Source organism: Zalophus californianus, chromosome 13 (assembly GCF_009762305.2).
Source record: "Zalophus californianus isolate mZalCal1 chromosome 13, mZalCal1.pri.v2, whole genome shotgun sequence".
In the NCBI taxonomy this organism is placed as follows: domain Eukaryota; kingdom Metazoa; phylum Chordata; class Mammalia; order Carnivora; family Otariidae; genus Zalophus; species Zalophus californianus.
In genome coordinates this window covers 71,228,890-71,256,693 of record NC_045607.1, presented here as the reverse complement: position 1 = coordinate 71,256,693, position 27,804 = coordinate 71,228,890, and the positions used below count along the sequence as shown (strand labels likewise).

The window sequence follows — 27,804 nt, the reverse complement described above, 5'->3', positions numbered from 1 at the left end:
TTCAAAATGTTACTTCAAATATTTGGTACCTACTCCATGGTCTGATCTAGAACCAAGGTTCTTAATTCAGCTGACTTTTACTAAGGATCTATTATCTGGTATGCACAGGAGGAACAAGGCATGGAGCTTAAACGCTTAGAGTCTCGAATGATGAGTAAACAAATATCTGATGTATGGCTGTTCCCTTGAACATGGTGGTGATTCTATTTTGGCCCCATGCCAATCAGTACACGGAACCTGCCCCCCCTTTTTTTCTATAAAAGAAAATCTAAGCGTATCAACTTCTCATAAGTTTGTATCAGCCTTTCTGGTTTCCTAGAAATGATGGGCTACATAACCCAGAGGTACAACTTCATAAACCCCTATTCAACATGAAATACCCTGAGTCCCAATCAATAGAGGTTTCTCTTTACTTCTCCACCATTCCCCATGCAGAACATCATCCCAGCTAATCGTAGGAGTTCAGGAGGCTGGGGTGCTCCTGGAGAGGAATATCAACAGAATTCTGGAGAGGTAATATCTCAGCTGAGAGCTGAAGGCTGCACCAAGTTAGCCCAGCCAAGAGAAGGGAGGGAAGAATGTCCCAAGCAGACAGAACATAATGTGGGGAGGTTTCCAGATAAGAGAAAATTTAGCCAGAAGACTCTTGGCCCAAGCAGAAGGCTGCAGAACCCCCGAAGGGGGGTGAGTCAGAGTTAGTATGAGTAGTTGAAGAATCTTTATGTGAGCTTATGCGAGAATGGCCTGGGTAATAAACAAATGACCCTGGAATTCATAAAATACATATTCACATAAAAACAACTTCTGAGCTCAGAGAAGTATTTTGACGTTCTGAATTTTCTTAATCGTTATCCTAAAAGTATAATGACTGCCATGTTTTTGGAAGAAAAAAATTCAGATTGGAACCAGGACCTTATATTCAAAAAGCCATGTTCCATTGACCTAGACTTCACCTCTACCCTCCCCTTCTCCAACCCTATTAAGTGTCTGCAGGCTGATCTGACTCTGCCCAGTAGGAAATCAATCTCATAAATAAATGCATTCCCAGGTGTTACTAAATGACAAATTATAGTGCCATACAAATAATGCTGATACTAAATAATACTAAATGGACACTTTCTCTTAAACATGTATTTATGCACTTTGACAAATAATTCCTGAAGATACCATGTCTATCCTGGAAGTAACAGAGAGTAGCATCATGGAATTTTCTAGAGGAAAGGGACCCATCCATCTTAGGAGGCAAGGGAACCTCCATACTGTTTTCCATAGTGGCTGCACAAATTTACATTCCCACCAGCAGGGCACAAGTGTTCTCTTTTCTTCACACCTTCCCGTCTTTTGTTTTTTAATAATAGCCATCTGAACAGGTGTGAGACTTTATCTCCTTGTGGTTTTGATTTGCATTTCCCTGATGATGAGTGGCGTTGAGCATCTTTTCATATATTGGTCATTGTATGTCTTCTTTGAAGAGATGTCTATTCAGATCTGCCCATTTTTAAGCAGGTTATTGTTATTTTATTTTTTGCTATTGACTTGTATGAGTTCCTTACATATTTTGGATATTAATTTCAATCAGATACATGGTCTGCAAATATTTTCTCCCATTCCATAGGTTACCTTTTCTTTCTTTTTCTTTTTTTTTTTTTTTGTTTCCTCTCAAAAAAATAAAACTAGAAGTACTGTAGGTTCCAGCAATCCAACTTCTGGGTCTAAATCCAAAGGAAATGAAATCAGTATCTTGAAAAAATATCTGCGCACTAATGTTCAGTGCGGTATTATTCACAATAGCCAGGATATGGAAACAGCCTAGGTGTTGATGGATAAATGGATAAGAAAATATGATATATATATGAGTATTATTCAGCCATAAAAAGAAGGTAATCCTGCCATTTGCAACATGGATAAACCCAGAGGACATGAGGTTGAGTGAAATAAGCCAGACACAGAAAGACAAATACCATATATCACTTATGCATAGAACCTAAAAAACTTAAATTCACAGAAACAAGAGAGTAGTGGTGATTGCCAAGGGCTGGAGGTGGGAAAATGGAGAGATGTTGGTCAAGGGGTAGAAACTTCAGTTATAAGAAAATAAGTTCTGGAGAGCTAAGGTAAAGCACGGTGACTATTGTTAATAATACTGAATTGTATACTTGAAATTTGCTAAGAAAGTAGATCTTAAGTATTCTTACCACACACACACAAAATAGTAACTATGTGAAGTGAAGAAAAGGTGATCATAAATAACAAAGAAATATGTTCCCGCCCAGTGCCTTACACTCTGCATTTCATTGAGCTCCAGGGTTTCAGGGAAGAGCAGAGTGCAAGGTGGCAGGCTTGGGTGAGGCCAAGGGTTTGGCAGGACCGCAAACCCTTTATACACTTCAACTAGAGCAGTTCAATTGCCTCTAAAATAGTAAGACTGCCTTTGTGGAAAGGGTTCGGCTGCTCAGAATGTTGGAAATCCACATTCTATAACATTCTTATTTTACAGAGGGGGAGAATGAAGGATGGAGTAACTAAGTAACGTGGTCAAGGTCAGCGGGATTGAGACCGCAAGGGGCAGGCTCTACCGCACACAATGGCACGTGCAGGGCACCACTAGGAGCCCGCCCACCGCGTTCCTGCCAGCCCTCCCTGCATGCCCTTGCCTGCCCCTGACCGGTCCAGCTTACCGTGATCACTTCTGCCCACTACCCCACCTCCTGTCTGTCCTATTGCTTGGAAACAAATCATGTGCTGCTTCTATATGTTTGTATGGGTCGCTTGAACAATTATTACTTGAATTATTTTACTTTTTACCAAAACATTTATTTTGAAACAACTGAAACATATAGAACAGCTGTCGGCCCAGTAAAAACAGTGACAAATCATCCCCGTTTGCCTGGGGCAGAGAGGGTTCCCAAACACAGGACTGTCCATGCCAAAACTGGGACTGTCCCAAGCACACCAGAGTGGTTGGTTACTCCAAGTTCAAAGACATTTTCTCCCTGACAGTAAGCTGCCAACCTGATGAATACTTTAGTGTAGATTTTCTATGAGCAAGAACATTTTCCGTCATAACTTACAATAGTACCATCAAAAGCAGGAAAGTAACAGTGATACGTTATGATTCTCTTATTCTTAGACCCCATTCACGTGTAGCAACTGTCCCAACAATGTCCTTTCTAACAAAGAGATTCACTTCTGATTCACACCTTGCATTTAGTTCTTATGTTTCTCTGGTGTCCTTCAATCTGGAACAGTTCCTCAGTCTTTCCTTGGCTTCAGTGAGGTTTTTAGGTACCCACAGTTGGTCTCCCTGATTATCAACAGTCTAAGTTCCTTTGGGACACATGTTATATTCTATGATAGTGTATGCTATGATAGAGCACCAAGAACATGTTTATCCTTGTGGAAGTTGCCCCATAAATAACTGGTCAACCAACAGGAGCCCGCAGGTGAAGTAGCCACAATTCTACCAAGGTACTGAACTAATTGTTCTCAGCAACAACTGAAACTCCCTAATAGCCTGGTGGTCCCACACGAGCAGAGCCAAAGAATGGAAAGTCTGTCTGTCTGTCTCTCTCTATCTCCCTCGGTCCCTCAACCCTCTCCATTCTCTTTAGAAGTCAAGAACATATTCATTCTAGGCTGGCCCCACAAGCCCTAGCAGCACTGGACTAACCCATCAAGGAGTGAGATACTGGGACTATGGAACTGAGTCGGAAGGGTATTTACAGTCTCAACTTTTCACCCATTTCTAATTACGTTGTGTATTGCCTTGCATTGACCTTATTTTTGTCATGATGCCGATGAGAGCATCATTAGGGCCACAGTGGGATAAAGAAGACTTGGCTCTTGCCAAGGCCTGTGGTGCCCGTCACTTGTTAGAGATGGACACTCAGATCTGCAGACAGGAGGACCACAGCTGTGCCCACAGGCAGTAGTGGCCGAGTTCCAAAGGAACCTGTGGATTCTGGAAGCCCAGTGCTCTTTCCACAGTCTTTTGACCGTAAGCAATGACGGCATGAAGACCACTGACAGGAAGTTATATGCCAATTATATCAGAAATCCAGAAACCAGTAACTTAAATGGAAATAAAAAAAGACCCTTGGGTGTGGTGACATCTATCTGTCTCTGTATCTAGTTCATGGTCAGTCCAGGCGCTCTATGGACAACCTTGTAATCGCAATAACAATAATCGCTAACACATGACACTTAATGCTTTGAAAATAGAGGCCCAGAGAGGCTAAGTGACTTGCCCAAGGTCACACAGCTCATAGGTGGGAGGGCCAGAGTTCTTGCTTTTAACTCCTGGATTATACTACCTCCCCCCACTTAATTACTCAGTTGGCTCTGCATTGACATAACCAACGAATAGCCCAAATTGACAGGTGATTAATGCAAATACAAGCAGACTGGTCTGCCCATGGAAAAGAAAACATCTGAGGTTAAACAGAAAAAAACAAATTTTTAAAATCACGGCTGGCTATGACTTCAGGGCTGGCAGTGCCGTCTATGCAGATAACAGATGTCTAGTTAATAGGTGTGTTTCTCATTCGTTGGTAAACACGCTTTCTTTCTAGACCTCAGAGCTTCATTGTTTCAATATGAGTTCCAGCAATCCACTGAAATCTTTCAAGAATTCAGCCTACTGCCCAGCCCCTCTACGGACTGCAGTCTGCATGTGTCACCTATGGGCATAAGAGGATGCTGATTTTCTCCAGGGCAGCCAACAGGATTGCTTAACTGACTGCCATCCCTAAAGCCCCAGGACGCAGAGCGGAAGGAAGTCGAGGCACAGGCAGGGAGGGGACGGTTAGCCCCAAAAACTGGCAACATTAAGAGAGCCAGCAGAGGGGAATAAAGGAAATGGCAACCAAATGGGAGAGAAGAAAATAAAAATGTTAACCATATTAAGTTAACAGCTGGGAAAAGTGGGAGAGTGTATCAGTTACAGACTGGAAACAGAGCTTGGCTTTCACCTCAAGCCAAACCACGTGCACCCTGATAAATGATTAGAACGCACAAGATAATCTTCTAGGAAGATAAAGCTGGAAACACAACACAAACTTTAAGGGCACTATCTACTCCACAGCAAACCTCCTCCCCACAAATCCATCAGAACCCACTGCTTTGTTTCTGGTGCTTACAAAATACCTTCTTAGTTTAAAATAAAACAAAATAACCTGCAATTCCATCTCAGGCCAGCCTATGGTGGAAGGAGATGATAGAGAAAATGCTTTTATTCCCAGCCTGTATTTTCATGTGAAGTTTCAGGATTGTCAAAGCCAGGACCCAAGTGAAACAACAGTAAAGGAGAGGCTTTCCCCCCCCCCCCCCCGGCCTCAGCGTTTTGCTATTATTGCTCATTGACTGGCTAAAGAATAACACAACCACAATCAAGCTTTCACTTTCCAGTTTTCACTTAGAAAAATATTTCTACCTTCCCCTTGGCCACTACGACGTCATTCTAGATGCTCCGGCAGGCAGTGTGGTATGTGGGAAAACTGCGGATTTGGGGTTCTGGCAAACAATCTAGAGTTTAAATCCTAGCTCCATAAATCAGTGTCTCTTAGTCCTAGTTTCTTCATTCATTAAAAAAAAAAAAAGGCAGAAAAACAGTTACCTCCCTATCTCATGGTGCAGAAATTAATGGGGGATATTTACCCCAGGTGCCTGGCCCAGAAAAGGTAATTATAAAGTTCAGTTATATTTCCTGCTCCTCTTAATTCATAGAAGCACTCATTCTCTTTGTTCTTTATTCATTTGTCAAACTTTCCTGGGAGCCTTCTGGAGGACAGATAACAGCACTTACTCAAATGGATGTGGTTGTCTCTGCCCCAATAAAATTATAGTAAAGGGCGGGTAGGGGCAGCAATGAAACAGCTCCCTTGCTTAAAGTAATGAGGGGGTGGGGCTTGAACAAAGCTCCATTAGGTCCAAAAAAAATGAACTTAAATTCAGAGTACTGAGTGTGAGCTCATAAGCCACACCCCTGGTGGGTTTAATTCTGGACTGCACCCATGGACAAGTTTCTGAAATTCTCTGTGCTTCCCTTTTGTTGCAGGGTTCTTGTCTCATAGAGTGGAAGAATGAATGTCACAGACCAAAGGATGAAGTGAAGTGAAAGTTTATTAAGTGAAGGTAAGAACAGAAAGCAAAGGAAAGGAGCTCTCTAGATTGGGAGTCCCAAACAGAATGTCCCATGAGGGTTTTTATAGAGGGTCAATCTTTTATAGAAAATTGACCAGGGCACTTGGTAAATATCTTGTTTATAACATTAACAACAAACAAGGTGGGTTTGTTATGTTCCCTTCTCTCTGGTTAATATCTTGTCTATAACATTTCTCCACATCTGGGATTTCTGTGAGCCAGGTTACTAAGCCCCTGCCTAAGCCTAGTCACATATCCCCTACCTGTCTCTTCCCACCTAGCCCCACCTGTCCTTACTCTCATCTTTGCTAAACTGGAGATAATAATTCCCCCCTGGGTTACTGAGAAAAATAAAACAACACCCCTCCCTAGAGTTCCCCACTTCTCTGTGGCACTCACTCTGTAAATCTACTGGTTTCCTGAGATGCCTAGATTTCCATGTAGCCTCCAGGCATCTCGAACTGCCCCAAAGCAGCATTTCAGAGATGGTCCAGTGGTCATTATCAATAACCAAAAATAAAAGCTGACACCCAACCCCCCCCAGCCCCCAGCCCCAGGACCGGACCAGCTGAAATGTGCAGACCAGCTAGCCACCTGTGGCAGCTTTTAAAGGTTTAGCTCAGATCTAAAGTTTGACAACAGAAAACCCAGCACTTCTTGAAGCTATGGCCCTCTCCTAAGGGAAGCTGACTGGAATGAGCTGGGGCTCATTGATTAGAATTACCGGGCTCAACCCAGATGTAGCTGATTTCACAATTTTCATTCCCACCTTGCTGCCCTGAGAACCTGACCTCCGCCATCTGGTTCAGCTGAGGCAGCAGCCCTTGAAAAGAAAGGCAGGATTTAAAGGGACAGGAAGTCCAAGGTCTGGGAATCTCCTGGGTGTGGCTTGTTACTGGCACAAATGCATAAGCCACATGCCTGAGTGTCCTCGTGCATCACAGGAGGACCGTGCAAAGATAAATCGCTAAGGCAAGTAGAAATCCCAGATTCTCGCAGCCAGGGGAGTCAGTCTATCCCAAGCATTTGAATTGAAGGTGAAATGTTACATAAAGGTACTAGGAAAGAATGTATTCCTCTTCTCCCCCAACCACCCCTCCCAACAAAAACAAAAAACTCTTAAAGCTTATTTTAAATAAGAATGGGCACAAAAATACTCAAATCAATAACAATAGTAGTAATAATAATAATAAGTTACTTCTTAGCCTGACTGTCCTGGACCAGAATCTCCTTCTCTAGGGTGGTGGGCGCTGGGACAGACAGGTGGAATCCTACAGGGTCCTAAGGAAGCACCACCCTGCGCGGCCTGGGTCGCCATGGAAACCGCGGCGGCGGGGCGGATCAGCGGCAGGTGGGAGGGTCGGGCAGGGGCTGCCGGGAGCCACAGAGGGAAGAAAGCTACTGACTTCTGGATTCCCTTGATCCTCAAGAGCTGGGCCTCTCCCCGGGAGCCGGAAACAGAAAGTTGCTTCCCAACTCTGAATGTCTGAATCTCCCAGATGATCCGAATCAGCGGATTAGAAACCAGAATCACACTGGTTAGAAACCCAGACTCCGGATATCCTTCCACTCCTGGCCAGCTAAGTCAAAATCTCCGCACCGAGACCCGGAATCTGGATTTAACCAGGTGCTAAATAGGGTGGGGAGGCTGGGAAACACTGGGTTCGCCTGTTCTTTTCTCTCAACACCCCCCCACACACACACACACCACCTCGTAGTGGTAAAAGAATCTGCACCCAGTTTCCTCACCAGAGGCTCTCAAGCTTGGGGGAGTCCTGGGAGCTGGAAGTGCAGAGCCCATTCAGTTCCTTGAACTAAGCTGTTTGGAAGCGTCGCTGCTCTTTGTGGGTTTCCCACTTGGGGGCAGCCTCGTCCTTTGCTTCTGTTCGTTCCGCGCAACAGGGGCCCACGTGTTTATTCCAGTTTATTTCTGCTGCAGTCTCCTTAATATAAGCTGTTCCAGAAAGCGGAGTTTGGATGCAGAGAGATGTGTCTCCTTAGGAGGAATAGGGCAGTAGCAGAGCGTAGTGCTCTAAATGTGTGAAGCTCTTCAATTGCTGGTTTACATGTAGGGTTCAGAACGAAGAATCTACGCTTATAAAGCAATGTTCTCGTTGAAAATAATGCATGTACCCTGGACGACAGATTTCTCAACTCCTTGAGCCCTGTCTTTTATTGGACAATCGAATGGGGACCTCAGGATTGATGCAGACAGCCAGCCCTGGGCCTGAACTCTGGGCAACCATGGGCCTCACCTGCCTGCTTTCAGGAAGCAGCATGGTGGTGAAATGGGAGAAGGGTGGCTCGCTTCTGCACAAACGGGGATCCGCATGGTATAATCCTCCCTGAGGGCAAAAACAGGACCTGTAAGATTTGCAGAAGTCTGGGGAGGCTCAGCTCAATAGAGTGGGATAATCTATGGGCCTCTAGTAGCCTGTGCATTTACCATACCATAACCCGTTTATGGATCTGACTTCTGTGTTCTATGCGTGGCATATAAAGGCAGATTGTTCTAAATTAGCTTAGAATGTACTTCCTCCAATTCAAACTTCCAAATCGGAACTATTGGTAAATGAGTGTGAGGGGGCTGGGATGATTAAGGCCAACTGGGAAGACCACAAATGTCCCTTGGGATAATAAAAGGAAAGGGGCTTTCCTGAGCTAGTGTATTATGATTTCTCAAGATAAAGCTACAACAATGCAGCATTTCTTATTTCCCATGGTACCTTTTTTTAAGAATGACTTGCAGAGCAACTGTGCTTGCAGAACACGCTTTGGGCAACACAACTAGGGGAACCGTGTGACCTCCCCGCAAAGTTTGTGTAAGGTGGGATGGTAAAGAGCTGTTGGACACTTCAGCCTGGCAATGGCAAAATAGATTAGGGCTGCCTTCCAGGAGAGAGATGGGAGCAGTCATTTGAAAGGGGATAAAGAATTAAATTGCTGGGGGACACGCTAATGGGTATATTTCAGGCGCTTGATAATTTTTATTCCTTGCAACCACTCTCTGAGATATCAGTCTATCCTCATTTTAGAGACAAACTGACACAAGTTACTCCAAAACCGTATCCAACCTCAAATAGGCAGGAAGTGATAGGGCTGATATTCGGAGTCAGATCTTCCTTAGTACATGGCAGAACCCAGCCTAGGACCACGGGAGCCCGCCAGACTTGAGCAGAACAACAAGGTTTTATATATGGTTAGGAAAAATTAGAAAATTCGCTGGAATAACATCAAAACAGTGACATTCATCAGCGACTAACAGAATTTTCGTAGAGTCAGAGTGGAGAGTCAAGTTTGACTTTGAATTTCCTGGTTACATTGAGTGGGAGAAGGTAATGCCATTAGGCTTAGCAATGGAAGAACCAGGATTTTTTATTATAAATTTTTGTTTTGCTTTTTCAAAATTTCTTTTTAGGGAGGGACAGGGAGATAGAGAATGCACAGGGGGTGGGGAGGGGCAGAAGGGAAGGAGAGAGAATCCCAAGCCAATTTCTACCCCCCAGAGTGGAGCCTGGCTTGATCTCAGGACCTAGGAGATTAAGACCTGAGTGGAAATCAAGAGTCGGACGCTTAATCGACCGAGCCACCCAGGCGCCCTTTGTTTCGCTTTTTCAATCTTGTTTTGGTGGAAAGAGAATAAGTTAGCCTTGGCTAGAATGAACCCAAACCCAAAGAACCTGTGGGATATTTAGGTGGACCAAACTCAGGTGTGAAATTGGATCCTGATTCTGGATTATACTAATTTGGATCTCAGATGCTACTGAAAATTATGGGCACAGTAGTATCAGCTGCAGAGAAAATGTTTGGGGGAGAGGACAGACATGTTTCAGGATACCTGAGGAAAGATTTTGAAGGTGACACAAATAGGCCTTTAAACTTTTTCTCCGTTTCCGATCTTTTCTGCCATGCTCTACACAGACACAAAGCAAAAGCTATTTTATCTGCAAAATAGAGAATCTACATGGCAGAAATACAGAGGGATTTCTTCATGCGAAGACTCAGTTTCTAGAAAGCATCATGACTTTTTAGAAGCCTAAGAAATTTGTCTCATGTTTCAGGTTCGCAAAGAAAGGCTGAATCCCTGAAGTGAATGAATCAGAAGTTAAAAATAACATAAAAGTCTCTGTTGAGCCTGCTCTTAAATGTTTGCTGTCATGTGTGTTCCTGCAGGGCTCCTATGGAAGGCCTATTTAAGCACAACAGAGATGCTTTCTGGAGCTCGGGAGGCTGCCAGGTCAGCTGGTATGGCGTTCCTGCTGGAGGGCTCCTCCTATCCTCCGGCTCATCCCCAATGTCTTTCAGTCCGCAGAGTTAGCCAGACTCAAAGCACACATTTCCAGGGAGAGAGAGCGAGTTAGCCAGCAGTCCACGTCACTGTGTGAAACCGAGTAAGAAGTGCAGCTGAAACAGGAGGATCAAAGATTAGAAGCTGGCCAAGGCTCACACGCTCCGCTGCTGAAAGAAAGGGCCCGGGGCTTGCTGCTTTCATGTGTGCTTACGATGATTAGCACGTATCAGAAAAGACCTGTCAGCTCTTAGGCTTCAATAACTCTTTGATAACACGCAGGACCCCATGTTCAAAAAAAAGTTTATTCCCAAAGTCATTTGTATGTCAGCTGTTTGAACCTGAAAATGCTTGATTCTCAGGACGGGTCCTCTAAATTCTTTACCCTTGTAGGCATTCATTCATTCTGTGGTCACCAGCGGATATTTAATAAGCTCCTTACCGTGTGCCCAATAGAGTGTGCAACCTATAGCAGTGAACAAGCAGACAAAAATTCTAGCTATCATGGAGCTTATATTCTATATGGGAGGGGACAGACAATAAATACATGAGAAATATATAAGAAAAGCATGTTGTATATGAAATGGTGACCAATGCAAAAGAGAAAAGGCAAGCGGGGATGGGGATAAGAACTGTTGGGGAAAAAAAAAAAAAAAGCGTTGGGGCATGTGGCCTCATTGAAAAGGGGACCTTCAAGCACGGACCTCAGCAATTGGAGAAGTTAATTGTGCAGTATGTGGAGGATTGGCATCCAGGGCTGAGGGGAAAGCAAGTGCAAAGGCCCTGTGGTGCGTGTGAGGTGCATGTGGAGCATGACGGCATGTTTGAAGAGCAGAAAGGAGGCAGTGTGGCTGGAGCGGGCTGAGCAGGTAGGAGAGTAATAGGAGGTGAGGTCAGAGAAGCAGTAGGGGGCCCGGCTTTACGGAGCCTTGTATTCCTCTGACTTTTTCTCTGAGATATGAGGCTGTTGGAGGGTTTTGAGAAGAAGAATGGTATGATCTGACCTCTTAAAATATTGAGATATAATTCACATACCATTAAATTCACCCATTCAAATATACAGTTCAGTGCTTTTAGTCTATTCAGAGTTGTGCAACCCTGAGCACTATATAATTACTAAACATTTTCATCCAACCAAAAGAAGCTCTTGTACCTATTAGCAGTCACTCCCCATCCTCCCCTCCCCCAAGTCCCTAGAAGTGACTAACCTGTTTTCATCTCTATGAATTGCCAATTCTGGACGTCTCACAAAATTAAATCATGTAATGTATGGACTCGTGTCTGGCTTTTCTTTCACTTGGCATATTTTCAGGATTCATTCGTGGTGTACCATGCATCAGTACCTTAGTCTTCTTCGTATTTGAATGATGTGCCTTTAGATGGCTATACCACATCTGTTTCTTCATTCCTCAGTTGATGAACATTTGAGTACTTTCCACTTTAGAGCTGTTACAAATAATACTATGATAAATACTCGTGCAGATGTATAGATTTTTTATGTGTGAACATGTTTTTAATTCTCTTGGGCATGGACCTAGGAGTGCAATTGCTGGGTTATATGGTAACTGTATGTTTAACTTCTTGAGGAACTTGCCAGTCTTTTTCAGAGCAGTGTACTTCAGCAATGCATAAGCGTTCCGATTTCTCCATATTCTCACCATCTGTTTTTTTGTTTTGTTTTGTTTTGTTTACTAGCCATCCTAGTGGGTGTGAGGTGGTATTGCATTTTGTTTTTGATTTTCATTTCCTAAAGACTAATGATGCTGAGCATCTTTTCATGTGCTTATTAGATACTTGTACTTCTTCTTTGGAAAAATATTCACATCTGTTAACCTAAAATCGGGTTATTTGTGTTTTTTTTGTTGAGGTAAAATGCTTCTTCATATATTTTAGAGACTAGATTCTTATCACTTTTATGATTTGAAAATATTTTCTCCCATTTTGTGGATTGTCTCTTTTACTTTCTGGATGGTGTCCTTTGAAGCATAAAAGTGTTTAATTTTGATGAGTTCCAATTTATCCATTTTTTATTTTGTTGGTAATGCATTTAGTGTTATATTTAAAAACCAGTGCCTAATTCAAGGTCACTAAGATTTATGCCTATGTTTTCTTTTTAGAGTTTTATGGTTTTGGCTCTTATATCTAGGTCTTTGATCCATTTTGAGTTATTTTTAATTTTTTTTTTTTACATGCTGTGAGGAATGGGTCCAACTTCATTATTTTGTATGTGAATATCCAGTGGTCCTAGAACCATTTGTCAAAGACTCTTCTTTTCCCCTTTAAATTGTCTGGGTACCCTTTTTGAAAATCTGTTGTCCATAAATGTATGGGTTTACCTCTGGAGCCTCGAATATATTCCGTAGATCAAACTGTCTTTATGCCAGTGCACACTGTCTTGATTACTGTAGCTTTTTGTATTAAGTTTTGAAATCCGGAAGTGTGAGAATCCAACTTTGTTCTTTGTTTTGAAGATTGTTTTGGCCATTCTGAGTCACTTGCATTTTCATATGAAATTTTAGGAACACTTGCCAATTTCTGCAAAACAGGCAGCTGAGATTTTGATAGAGGTTGCCTTGAATACGGAAATCAATTTGGGGAGTATTGCCATCTTAATACTAAATCTTCTAATCTAAGAACACGCGATGTCTTTCCATTCACTTAGGTCTTAGTTAATTTCTTTCAATGATGTTTTGTTATTTACAGCATACAGACTTGACTTCTTTTGTTAAATTTATTACTGGGTATTTTACTCTTTATTGTAGGTAGAACTGTTTTCTTGATTTCATTTTTGGATTGTTCATTGCTAGTATGTAGAAATACAATAAATTTTTTGTATATTGAGCCTGTATCCTACAACCTTGTTGAACTCATTTATTAGCTCTAATAGTTTTTTATGTATTTTGTAGGATTTTCTGTATACAAGGTCATATCATATGAAAATGGAGATAATTTTAATTCTTTCTTTCCAGTTTATATGCCTATTATTTTATTTCCTTGCTCAGTTGCCCTGGCTAGAACCTCTAGTACAATGTTGAATAGAAATGGCAGGAGAGAAGACATTCTTGTTTCTGATCTTTGGGGGGAAATCTTTCAGTTTTTGCTGATTCAGTATGAAGTTAACTGTGGGTTTTTCTTAGAAGCTCTTGACAAAGCTAAAAAAAAATTATTTTCCTAGTGGTTGTGTGTTTCTGTCCTAAAAAGATGTTGCATTTTATCAGATACTTTATTAAAATGATCACATGATTTTTTCATCCTGTATTTTATTAGTATGTTGTATGATATTGATTTTTTCGTATGTTAAATCAACATTGCATTCCTGGGATAAATCCTACTTGGTCACAGTGTATAACCCCTACTATATGTTGCTGGAGTCAGTTTGTTTATATTTTATTGAGGATTTGTACATCTATATTCCTAGGTGATATTGATCTATAGTTTTCTTGTGATATCTTTATCTGTTTTTATATCAGGGTAATGAGTTGGGAAGTGTGCCTCCCTCAGACATTTTTTGCAACAGTTTTTAAGGATTGGTGTTAATTCTTTTTTACTGTTTGAAAGAATTCACCAGTGAAGCCATCTGGACCTGGACTTTTCTTTGGGGGAAGTTTTTGATTACTAATTCAATCGCTTTATTTGTCATAGGCATATTCACATTTTCTGTTTCTTCTTGATTCAGTTTTGGCACTTTGTGTCTTTCTAGAAACTTATCCATTTCATCTACATTACCTAGTCTGATGGCATATGATTGTTCATAGTGTTCCCTTTTAGTCCTTTTTGTTTTTAAGGTTAGAAGTAGTTATCGTTCATACCTGATTTTAGTAATTTGAGTTTTTCTGTTTTTTTATGTATGTATAGCTAAAAAAACATCACTTTTGTTTATCTTTTCAAAGAAGAAGGTTTTGGGTTTGTTATTTTTCTCTATTATCTATCCATTTATTTCTGCTCAAATATTTATTATGTCCTCAATTCTGCCTGCTTTGGGTTTAGTTCTTCTTTTTCTAGTTTAAGGTGAAAGGTTAGGTTATTGATTTGAGATCTTTTTTAATATAGGCATTTATAACTCTAAATTTCCCTCTGAGCACTGCTTCTGTTGTGTTTTTGTTTATAGTCATCCCAATGTTTTTTCTCATTTTCTACTCCCCCCTTTTTTTTAATATAATAGAACTATTGCTAGCATGTTTTGAGTTTCGTATTAGTTGGTTTCATCTACTTATATTTTTCCAGAGTCTAAATATTAGTATACATATCTATTATTATGGATCTAATTTTTCAAACTATTTGGAATAATTTAAAGAAGAGAAATGCCTATCCCTCTTTCCACATTGAATAGCACTATAGTAATGGCAAGGTGTGTGGTCACCTGCTCATTCTCTAGGTATCCTATGCCACCATTCATACCAGACTGTAGTTCTACCAGGGACTTGAATGAAGCTGGGGGGGGGGGGAGGGGGAGTAAATGAATTGGTTTAGGCACTAATCTCAATCCTTGACATCCATTGAAAGTAACTTAACAAGATCACAATTTTAAGTAATCCCATCATTTGTTAGCAATCCAAAGAAGAGAGAAGGTTGCTGAAATGCCCACCATTTTCTGAATATGGGATGGTGTATGTTTCATAGTCCATTATTAAGCTAACAGAACCTTGACCTTACTCCCTGAACATGGCGTCCCCTGGGTAATTTGCACTGTTGCTTATTTATCATTGAAGAAGAGCTACAGTAAGAAGTCATGTAAGAAATAATTGATAAATTGATGATTAACATAACAATAAAAAAGAAATAATTGATAATTAAGTAGGTCACAAGCAGCTGGCCAAAAATCATGTTTATTGTTTTAAGAGCACTCCTTACTAGTAATTGATCTGTTAAGATTTTCTCTTCTGTCATTCTTCAGGCTTGGTAGGTTGTAGACTTCTAGGAATTTATTTCTTTTAGGTTGTCCAGTATGGTGGTGTATAATTGTTCACACGGATCTCTTTTGGTTCATCCCAATTTGAGAGTCTCTAGGATTCCGGGGTCTGGATGCTTGTTTCCTTCCCCAGGTTAAGAAAGTTTCCAGCCATTATTTCTTCACGTAAGTTTTCTGCCCCTTTTTCTCTCTCTTCTGCTAGGAACCCTGTAATGCAAATGTTTGTCTATTTCATGTTGTCCTATAAGTTCCTTAGCCTACCTTCACTTTTCTTCATTCTTTTTTTCTTTTTCTGCTCTGATTGGGTGATTTCCACTGCCATCTGCTAGAGTTCATGGAATTTTTCTTCTGCTTCATCTCCTCTGCTGTTGAACCCCCCTATTGTATTTTTCAGTTCAGTTGTTATATTCTTCATCTCTGTAACTGCTCTTTGGTTCTTTCTTATATTTTTATATCTCTTTGTTGAACTTCTCACTTCATTCATTCTTCTCCTGAGCTTGGTGAGCATCTTTATGGCCATTATTTTGAATTCTTTCTAGGCAAATCATAAGATTTTATCTTTTTCATTTGGGATATAATCCTCTGTTCTTCATTTTCCTTGACTCTGTGTTGGTTTCTATGCATTGTATAAAATAGCCACCTTTTCCAGTCTTGAGGGAGTGGCCTTGTGTTGGAGATGAACCTTAGTGTTCAACCCTTGCCTAGCTCTTGGTTGTCTCTCAAAACGTTTTGACTGTCCAAGCAGTGTACTTTATTCTTAGTGGCACCCAGTAGTTGATGGTGTGCCAAGGCCTGTTAGCATCCCAAAAGGGAGTATCTCAGTCAGCAGCTACATTCAGGCTGCTTGGAAGTCAGTCCCTCAGGCAGAAACTTTTCAAGTATACAAATAAATATACTTCTTTCAGGGGAAGAATGAGAAATGGGTGTTTCTGTGTGCTCACTCTGCCCTGAGCCCTGGGGCAATAGCCAGTTAACTATTTCTTTGCCGCTGTCCAGTTGAATCTGTGAACCCAAGCCCTGCTGGCTCCCAGAGCCAGGCAATCAAAGGGTGCCCCCTGGGTGGCAGCTTCAAAAGCTGTGCCAGCAGACTTGTGCACAAACTTTTTTCTGAGAGGTACCAGCAACCTGGAGTGAGGCAGAGGGAGAGCCTGAAGGCAACACCCACTCTCCCTCAGGCCACAGCTATGCTGATAAACTAATAGGCCTCTTTCACACAAAGACTTGGGTGGCTCAGTTTGCCGCCGCTCTGCTGTGCTCTGGGGTGTAGCCGGTTACGAACTCTCTCTCCATTAGTTATAGTCCCTATGAGACCCATAAACATAAGCCTACAGCTTATGTGTCCATGAGCAGCAGCTGCAAAAGGCTGCATGATTTCTTTTTTGAAATTATAAGCACCTTGTGATTTCTTCTTTGACCCACTGGTTATTTAAAAGTATGTGTTTCGTTTCCACATAATTGTGACTTTCTCCTATTTCCTTCAATAATTGATTTCTAATTGTGATTGAAAAACAAATTTTGTATAAATTTTGTTGTCTTAAATTGAGACTTGTTTTATGGACTAACATATGATCTATCCTGGAGGATGATCCGCATGTATTTTTTTAGAAAAATACATTCTGCTGTCATTGGATAGAGGCTTCGCTAAATGTCTTATGGTCTAATTAGTTGATAGTGGTATTCACGTATTTATTTCCTTGTTGATCTTCTGTTAGTGGTTTAGCCATTATTAAAGGTAGGGATATTGAGGTCCCCAATTACTATCTTTGAATTGTCTTTCTCTTCCAGATCTGACAGTTTTTACTTCATGTGTTTTGGGGCTTTATTGGGAAATATGTGTATTTTGTAAATGCTATATCTTCTGATGGATTGAGTCTCTTATCCTTAGAGAATGTTCTTTGTCTCTATTAACAATTAGTGTAGCCACTGATACCAGTACAAGATAGACTAAACAAAAATTGTTAATAGAGGCTGCCAGCAGGAGAGGGAACTGGGTGGCACACAGAGGACCAAAAAACAGGCCATGGCACCAGGGAGCTCACGCGAGAAAGACTAATCCCCACAATGTTTGGCTTTAAAAACCAGAGGGGAGCCCAGGTGGCTCATTTGGTTTGGCATCTGCCTTTGGCTTGGGTCGTGATCCCAGGGTCCTGGAATTGAGCCCCGTGTCCGGCTCCTTGCTCAGCAGGGAGCCTGCTTCTCCCTCTGCCCGCCACTCCCCCTGCTTGTGCTCTCTTGCTCTGTCAAATAAATAAATAAAATCTTTAAGATACAGACATACATACATACCAGAGGGGCTGAATTCCATGAGGTTGGGGCAGAATTCCATGAGTTTGTATAACCAGTGGGACATGGAACTTGGCACTTTAAAAGTCAGGAAAGGTGACTCAGACACAACAGTAGAGTGTAAGCAGCACACATAAGATACTTGCCTGAAGGGTCAGGTTGTGGTAAATAGGGGACACTGTACCTACTTTGTTGAGGGTTTTTATCATGAATGGATGTTGTACTTTGTCAAATGCTTTTTCTGCATCTATTGAGAGGATCATATGGTTCTTATCCTTTCTTTTATTCATGTAGTATGTCATGTTGATTGATTTGTGAGTATTGAGCCACCCTTGCAACCCAGGAATAAATCCCACTTGATCGTGGTGAATGATTCTTTTTTTTTTTTTTAAGATTTTATTTATTTATTTGACAGAGAGAGACATAGCAAGAGAGGGAACACAAGCAGGGGGAGTAGGAGAGGGAGAAGGAGGCTCCCCGCGGAGCAGGGAGCCTGATGTGAGGCTTGATCCCAGCACCCTGGGATCATGACCTGAGCTGAAGGCAGACGCTTAACGACTGAGCCATGCAGGTGCCCCGTGAATGATTCTTTTAATGTACTGTTGGATTCAGTTTGCTAGTATTTTATTGAGAATTTTTACATCCATGTTCATCAGGGATATTGGCCTATAGTTTTCTTTTTAGTGGAATCTTTATCGGGTTTTGGTATCAGGGTAAATGCTGGCCTCATAGAATGAATTTGGAAGTTTTCCTTCCTTTTTTGGGGGGGGGAATAGTTTGAGAAGAATAGGTATTAATTTTTCTTTAAATGGTAAAACTTGCCTGTGAATCCATCTGGCCCTGGACTTCTGTTTGTTGGAAGATTTTTTTATTATTGATTCAATTTCTTTGCTGGTTATGTGTCTGTTCAAGTTTTCTATTTCTTCCTTTTTTCAGTTTTGGTAGTTTATATGTTCTTGGAATTTATCCATTTCTTCTAGGTTGTCCAATTTGTTGACATGTAGTTTTTCATAATACTCTCTTATAATTATCCGTATTTCTGTTGTGTTGGTTGTTACTTCTCCTCTCCCATTTGTGATTTTATTTGTTTCCTTTCTGTTTTCTTTTTGATACATCTGGCTAGGGGTTTATCAATTTTATTAGTTTTTTCAAAGAACTAGCTCCTGGTTTCATTGATCTGTTCTATTGGTTTTTTTTTTTCTATACCATTTATTTCTACTGTAATCTTTATTATTTCCTTCCTTAGACTTCAGAAGACTTTAGGCTTCATCTGTTGTTCTTTTTCTAGCTCCTTTAGGTATAAGATTACTAATCTATTTTCAATTTATTGAAGTGTAGTGGGCATATAATATTAGTTTTGGTTGTACAACAATGATTCAACCGTTAAATACATTATGAAGTGATCACCATGATTAATCAAGCTACTTTCTATTATACAAAATAGTTACACATTATTAACTATATTCCCTATACCGTATGTTTTTTTCCTCATGTTTTATTTATTTTGGAACTGGAAGTTTGTGCCTTTTAATCCCTTTCATCTGTTTCACCATTGCCCCACCACCTTTCCCTATGGCAGCCACCAGGTTGTTCTATGAGTCTGTTTACCTTTTGTTTGTTTTTTCATTTGTTTTGCTTTTTAGGTTACACATATAAGTGAAATCATATGGTATTTGTCTTTTTCCGTCTGACTTATTTCACATAGGATAATACTGTGTGTCTCTATGTTGTTGCAAATGGCAAGATTTCATTCTTTTTTATGGATGAGTAATATTCCAGTGGGGGGGCATCTTCTTTATTCATTTATCTAATGAGGGACACTTAGGTTGCTTGCATATGTTGGCTATTGTAAATAATGCTGCAGTGTACATAGCAGAACATATATCTTCTCAACTTAATGTTTTGTTTTGTTCAGATAAATACCCAGAGAAGGAATCATGGAATCATATGGTAATTCTATTTTTTAAAAGATCTTATTTATTTATTAGAGAGAGAACACGTGTGAGTGGGGGGAGATGAAGAGGGGGAGGGAGAGGGACAAGCAGACTCCACTTGAGTGCAGAGCCTGATGCCAGCTTCAGTCTCAGACCCTGAGATCATGACCTGAGCAGAAATCAACAGTCGGACACTTAACCAACTGAGCCACCCAGGTGCCCCGTGGTAATTCTATTTTTAAATTTTTGAGGAACCGGGCACCTGGGTGGCTCAGTTGGCTAAGCGACTGCCTTCGGCTCAGGTCATGATCCCAGGGAATATAGCAGGGAGTCTGCTTCTCCCTCTGACCCTCTTCCCTCTCATGCTTTCTATCTCTCATTCTCTCTCTCTCTCTCTCAAATAAATAAATAAAATCTTTAAAAAAAATAAATTTTTGAGGAACCCCCATACTGTTTTCCACAATGGCTGTACCATTTTGCATTCCTACCTATAGTGCGTGAGGGTGCCCTTTGCTCCACATCCTCACTAACATCTGTTATTTATTGTCTTTTCGATTCTAGCCATTCTGACAGGTGTAAGATGATATCTCATCGTGGTTTTGATTTGAATTTCCCTAATGATTAGTGATATTGAACATCTTTATGTTTCTGTTGGCTATCTGTATGTCTTCTTTGGAGGATGTCTGTTCTAGTACTCTGCCCATTTTCTAATTGGACTTATTTTTATATTGAGTTGTATGAGCTATTTTGGACATTAAGCCCTGATCAGTTATAGCATTTGCTAATATTTTCTCCCATTCCATACATTGTCTTTTCCTTTTATGGATGGTTTTCTTCACTGTGCAAAAGCTTTTGAGTTTGATGGAGTCCTGTTTATTTTCTTTTAGTTGTCCTTGCCTGAAGAGACAAATTCAAAAACATATTGCTAAGACTGATGTCCAAGAGTTTACTCTCTCTCTGTTTTCTTTGAGGAGTTTTATGGTTTCCAGTCTTATATTTAAGTCTTTAACCCATTTGGAGTTTATTTTTGTGTATGGTGTAAGAAAGTGATCCAGTTTCATTCTTTTGCATGTAGTTGTCCAGTTTTCCCAACACCATTTGTTGAAAAAAGACTATCTTTTCCCCACTGTATGTTCCTGCCTCCTTGTTGAAAATTAACTGACCATATGAGCATGGTTTTATTTCTGGAATCTATTCTATTCCATTGATTTATCTGTTTATTTTTTTGCCACTATCATACTCTTGATTACTATACCTTTAAGTATAGTTTGAAACCAGGGAGCATGATACCTCAAGCTTTATTTTTTCTTTCTGAAGATTGCTTTGGCTACTTTGGGGTTTTATTTTTTTGTGGTTCTCTACGAATTTTAGATTTTTTTCTTGTTCTGTGAAAAATGACATTAGTATTTTGATAGGGATTACACTGAATCCATAGATTGCTTTGGGTAGTATGGGCATTTTAACAGTATTAATCTTTCCAATCCATGAGCACAGTATATTTTCGCATTACTTGTATCATCTCAAATTTCTTTCATCAGTGTTGTATACTTTTCAAAGTGCTGGTCTTTCATCTCCTTGGTATTTTATTCCTTTTGATACAGCTATAATAATTACTATATTAATCCATTATTAGTGCTTAGGTGCAACAGATTTTTATGTATTCAATTTGTATCCTGCATCTTTACTGAATTCTATTAGTTCTAATGGTTTTTTGGTGGCATCTTTAGGGTTTTCTAATATAGTAGGTCATCTGAAAATAATCACAGTTTAACTTTTCCAATTTGGATGCCTTTTCTTTTTTTTTTTTATTTCTTTTGGTGGGGGGGGCATCTGATTGCTGTGGCTAGGACTTTCAGAACTTATGTAAATAAAAGTGGCAAGAGTGAGCCTCGTCTTGTTCCTGATCTTAGAAAAGCTTTGAGCTTTTCACCATTGAGTATGATGCTTGCTGTGGGTTTGTCATTATGGCTTTTATTATGTTGAGGTATGTTCCCTCCACGTCATGTTGAGAGTTTTTATCATAAATGGATATCAAATTTTATATGATTTTTCTGCATCTATTGAGATGATTATATTATTTTTATCCTTTTTTGTTGTTGTTGTTAGTGTGGTGTATCACGTTGATTGATTTGTGGATATTGAACTCTTCTTTTATCCCTGGAATAAATCCCACTTGGTCATAATGTATGATCCTTTTAATGTATTGCTGAATTAGGTTTGTGGATATTGAACTCTCCTTTCATCCCTGGAATAAATCCCACTTGGTCATAATGTATGATCCTTTTAATGTATTGCCGAATTAGATTTGCTAATATTTTGCTGAATTTTGTATCAGTGTTCATCAGGGCTATTTTTCTGTAGTATTTTTTTTTTTTTTTTTTTTTTGTAGTGTCTGTGTCTATTTTTGGCATCAGGGTAATACTGTCTTCAAAGAATGAATTTGGAAGAATTCCTGGCTCTTCAATTTCTGGAACAGTTTCAGAAGGATAGTTATTAATTCATCTTTAAATGTTTGGTAGAATTTATCTGTGAAGCCATCTGCTTCTAGGCACTTATTTGTTGGGAATTTTTTGATTACTGGCTCAATTTCATGACTGGTAATTTGTTCAATTTTCTATTTCTTTTTGATTCAGTCCTGGAAGATTGTATGTTTCCAGATATTTGTCCATTTCCTCTAGGTGGTCCTATTTGTTGGCATATATTTGTTTCCTAGTAGTCTCATGATCTTTTATATTTCTGGGTTGTCAGTGTAACTTCTCCTCTTTCATTTCTGATTTTATTTTATATTTTATTTTTTTAATGAGCCTGGATAAAGGTTTATTATTGTATCTTTTCCAAGTATCAGCTGTTAGTTTCATTGATTTTTTCCCCATTGTTATTTAGACCTTATTTCATTTATTTCCACTCTCGGGTTTATGATTTCCTTCCTTCTACTAATGTTGGGCTTGATTTGGTCTTTTTTTCTAGTTCCTTTAGGTGTAAATTTAGATTTTTTTTAAATGTTTTTTTTGTTTCTTGAGGTGGACCTTTATCACCATAAACTTCTTAAAACTGCTTTTGCTGCATCCATTACATATCAGACTATTTGTTTTCCCTTAAATTTGTCTCAAGGTATTTTTTTTATTTCCTATGTTTTCATCATTGACTCATTGGTGGTTTAATAGCATGTTTAGCCTCCAAATGTTTGTGCTTTTTTTCTTATAATTGAGTTTTAGTCTTATATTGTGGTCAGAAAAGATAAATTGTAAGATTCCAATCTTTCTAAATTCATTGAGACTGGTTTTGTGGCCTAACATGGTATCTATCCTGGAGAATGTCCCATGTGCACTTAAAAAGAATGTGTATTCTGTTGTTTTGGATAGAATGTTCTGTATATATCTATGTTGTCTAACGTGTTGTTCAAATACACTGTTTCCTTATTGATTTTCTGGCGGAATCTATCCATTGACCTATATGGGATAAGTTCCTATTATTATATTACTGTCACTTTTGTCTTTCTGTTTGTTAATATTTGTTTTATGTATTTAGGTGCTCCAATGTTGCATGAATAGATATTTACACTTATATCTTCTTGTTTGATCCATTCTACCATTATGTAATCCCTTCTTTTTCTTTTGTTATAATCTTTGCCTTAAAGTCTCTTTTGTCTGATATAAGTACCATTACCTCAGCTTTTTTTTTCCCGCACTTCTATTAGCATGGAGTATTTTTTTCCATCTTTTCACTTTCAGGCTGTTTGTATGTATCTTTAGGTCTGAATTGAATCTCTTGGAGGCAGCATACAGATGGGTCTTGTTTTGTTTGTTTTCTATTCATTTTATCACCCTATGTCTTTTGATTAGAGCATTTACACTATTTACATTTAAAGAAATTGTTGATAGGTATGTACTTATTGCCATTTTGTTAAATTATTTTTTGGTGTTTCTGTCATTCTTCTCTGTTCCTTTTTTCTTCTTTTGCTCTTTTTCCTTGTGATTGATTTTCCTTTACTGTTCAGATTATCTTTCCCTTTATTTATCCTGTGTCTGTTACTAGTTTTTAGTTTATGGTTATATGAGGTTCATAGACAACATCCTAAATATATCATAGTGTATATTAAGTTAATGGTCACTTAAGTTTGGACGCATTCTAAAATATTTATTTTTACTCCCCCCGCCCCCGCACATTTTGTGTATATGTTGTCATATTTTACATCTTTTTATTTGTGAGTCCCCTTAACTTTTTAGATATATTTTACTACTTTTAACTTTAATACTAGCTTTATAAGTATTTAATGAACTACCTCTACTGTATGTTTGCTTTTATTCATGAAATTTTTCTTTCATAGTTTTGTCCTAATTATAACCATTTCTTTTCCACTTAAAGGAGTCCCTTTCACATTCCTTTAAGGTCAGTTTAGTGGTGATGAACTCCTTTAATGTATCTCTTCTTCAATTCCGAATAATAAACTTGTTGGATAGTGTATTCTTTGTTGTAGATTTTTTTTTTTCCTTTCAGCACTTTGAGTATATCATACCATTCCCTTGTGGCCTGCCAGGTTTCTGCCAAGAAAATCAGCTGATAGCTTTATGGGGTTTCCCTTGTTTATAACTAGACACTTGTTGCTTTCCAAAGTTCTGTCTTCATCTTTCATCTTTGACATTTTAATTTTTATGTGTCAGGGTGTGCACCTCCTTGGGTTGATCTTGTTTGGAACTCTCTGTGCTTTCTGAATTTGGATGTCTGTTTCCTTCCCTATTGGAGTTTTCAACTATTATTTTTTCAAATACATTTTCTGCCCCTTTCTCTCTTCTTCTGGAACCTTGAAATATGATGGTTTGTTTACTTAATGTTGTCCAAGAAGTCCTTTAAACCTATCCTCATTTTTTAAAATTCTTTTTTCCTTTTGCTGTTCAGCTTTAGTACTTTCCGTTACCTTATCTTCCAGATCATTGATCCGTTCTTCTGCATCCTCTCATCTACTGTTGATTTCCTCTGGTGTATTTTTCATTTCAGTTATTCTTCAACTTTGGTTCTTTTTTTTCTGTTTCCTCCCTAAGTTCTCACTGAGTTGATACACACTTCCCTCCATTCCAGTGAGCATCTCTCTGACCATTACTTTGAGCTCTTTATCAGCAGATTGTTGATCTCTGTCTTATTTAGTTCTTTTTGTGAGTTTTTATCTCATTCTATGTTTGGTGGGTGTTCCTTTGTCTTCTCATTTTGTGTGACTTTCTGTGTTTCTTTCTATATATTAGGCAGAACAACTAATTCTCCTAAACTTGAGGGGATGGTCCTGTGGATGGTCAACCCCTGTGTAAATTCTGTGTGCCTGTTGACTTTGGCTGGCTAGCTGGAGTTATGGCTATTGTGTGCTGGTATTTCCTTGGCACTCCATGCTGGACTCATCTTGGTGGATGGTTGGAGCTGAAATGGGCACAAACTGGGGCAATCCCAGACCTTGCTGTGCAGAGAGTGCCCTGGCAGGACAGCTGAAGCAACAGTGGGCATGGGCTAGAGTGGTGCTGTAGTCCTCTATTCTGAAAGTACTCTGGCAGGATAGCTGAAGCCTTATTGTGTGCAACTTGGGCAGCCCCAGGGATCTCTGTGCAAAGGGCATCCTGGCAGGATGACTGAAGCTGAAGTGGGTGCAACTTGGAGTGTCCCAGGGAGCTCCACACATGGGCACACTGTCAGGTCAGCTGGAGCAGAGGCCAGCATGGACCAGGTGGTTCTGGAGCAGTTTGCACAGGTCATGCTCTTGTAGGGCAGCTAGAGCCAAGGTAGAGCCCAGTGCAGTGGTTTGGGGTGCTCTGCGCAGCGGTATCCTCAGGGGGTGGCTAGAGCAAAGGCAGGTGCAGTCCAGGGTGTTCTGGGGGACACCTGCACAGCGGACATCCTGGCAGTACAGCCTTTGTTTCGAAGTGTATTTTGTCTGGTATAAGTATTGCTACCTCAGCTTTCTTTTCATTTCCATTTGCATGGAATATCTTTTCCACCCCTTTGCTTTCAGTGTATATGTCTCTAGATCTGAAATGAGTCTTTTGTAGGTACCATATATATGAGTCTTTTTTTGTATGTGTGTGTGTTTTTTTTCTTAAATCCATTCAGATACCTTGTCTTTTGATTGGAGCATTTAGTCCATTTATATTTAAAGTAATTATTGATCTGTACTTATTGCCCTTGTAATTTGGTGACTCTCTTTAGTGTTATGTTTGTATCCCTTTGTTTTTTGTATATCTATTATACATATTTGTTTTTTGATACCATGAAGTTCATATATAACATCCTATGTATATAGCCATCTATTTTATGTTGATGATTACTTAAGTTCAAGTGTGTTGTAAAAGCACAACATTTTTACTCCCTGCCACTCCTTTTTAAGTTTTTGACATCCTGTTTTTTTTACATCCTATTTTACAACTTATTATTTTGTGTATCCCTTTACTAATTATTTTTGTCTTTTAACCTTTATATTAGCTAAATAGGTGATGTATATACTACCTTTATGTTTACCTTTTCCAGGTTTTTAAATTTTCTTATTTCTAGTAATAGCCTTTTCTTTTGCATTTAAAGAAGTTCCTTTAACGTTTCTTGCAAGGCCAGTGTGGTATTGATGAACTTTTTTTAGCTTTTGCTTGTCAGGGAAACTCCTCCTCTCTCCTTGAGTTCTGAGTGATAACCTTGAGTAGAGCAGCCTTGGTCGTATGTTTTTTCACTTTAGCATTTTGAATATATTATGCCACTCCCTTCTGGCCTATAAAGATTCTGCTGAAAAATCAGTTGGTAGTTTCATGGGTGTTTCCTTGTATGTAACTAGTTGTTTTTCTCTTGCTGCTTTTTTCTCTCCTTATCTTTAACTGTTGTTTATAATGTGTCTTCGTACGGGTCTCTTGGTTCATCTTATTGGAGACTCCCTGTGTGATTCCTGGACTTGGATGTCTGTTTCCTTCACCAGGTTAGGAAAGATTTCAGCCATTATTCCTTCAAATAGGTTTTCTGTCCCTTTCTCTCTCTCTCTCCTTTCTGCGATCCCCATAATATGAATGTTCGTACATTTGATATTGTCCCGGAGGTCCTTTAAACTATCCTCATTTGTCCATTCTGTCGTCTTTTTGCTGTTCTGATTGGCTAATTTCCACTACCCTGTCTTCCAGATTGCTGATTTGTCCTCTGCCTCATCTAATCTGCAGTTCATTCCCTCTAGTGTATTTTTCACCTCAGTTACTGTATTCTTCAGTTCTAATGATTCTCTTTTATAATTTCTATCTCTTTGTTGAAGTTCTCACTGTGTTCACCCATTCTTCTCCCTAAGTTTGGCAAGCACTTTTATGACCATTACTTTGAACTCATTATTGGTACGTTGCTTATCTCTGTTTCATTTCATTTTTTTCCCCTGAGGTTTGTCTTGTTCTTTAGTTTGGAATATATTCTTCAGTTTCCTCATTTTTCATAAGTCTCTCTTTCTAGTTATTGGGTAGATCAGTTATGTTTCCTTGTCTTGAAGGAGTGGTTTTATGCAGAAGGTGTCCTGTGGGGCCCTGTACCTCAGGCCCCCCTCATCACTAGAGCCAGGTGCTGCAGGGATGATGCCTGTGTGAGCTGCATGGGCAGGGTCACAATTGGTGTGGAGTTGCTGGTGTGCAGGACTGCCTCCCTGTGTGGCTGTGTGCCAGGTTTGGCCACAACTGCTAAGGATGTGCTGGTGAGCAGTGCTTGTCCCTTGTTTGTCCAGCTGTGAGGCCCAGCTATGACTGCTTTGGGCATGCTGGTGGGTGAGGCAAACCTGAGGTGCAGCTTGCTGCAAAGTTCTGCTACAGCTGTTATAGGTGGTCTGGTATGCCAGATTGACGCCCCCCCCCCTTGGTTGGGGGCAATTGGGAGAGACTTCCATCCTAGCCATGAGCACTTTCTGGGAGTGGCCAAGCAGGAAGTCATTTGGAAGGGTCTCTGTCTTGGTTGAGGGTACCCACTGAGGGGATCTACCAGGTATGGCGTTGTGGAAACCACTCATGAGGGGATCCAGCCAGGTGGACAGGTTGGGTGAGGTGAGTCCACAGGGGAATGCTGGAGCAAGGTGAAGAGTAATAGCATGGTAGATGGAGAGTGTCAGAAGTGTTTGCAACAGTGCTAGGCCCCACCTAGGTGGGGAAGGGAAGGGAAGGGGAGAAAAGTGAAAAAAAAAATGGTGCCCACTGGTTCTTCTACCCAAGGAGACCATTCCAACAGATCCCTGTCCTGCAGCATATGCCCTAAAATTAGTCAGTGGA

The 27,804-nt window shown here is 40.0% G+C and overlaps 1 long non-coding RNA gene across 2 annotated transcripts in view; it reads left to right on the top strand.

Annotated features, from left to right (window-relative positions):
* The first annotated feature begins 7,506 nt into the window (after nt 1-7,506).
* LOC113934988 overlaps nt 7,507-27,804 on the top strand; it is a 113,042-nt gene continuing 92,744 nt past the window's right edge. For both annotated transcript variants that reach the window (XR_003523849.1, XR_003523848.1), the window contains exon 1: nt 7,507-7,768. This is a non-coding gene — a long non-coding RNA (uncharacterized LOC113934988). The remainder of the gene's footprint in view (nt 7,769-27,804) is intronic.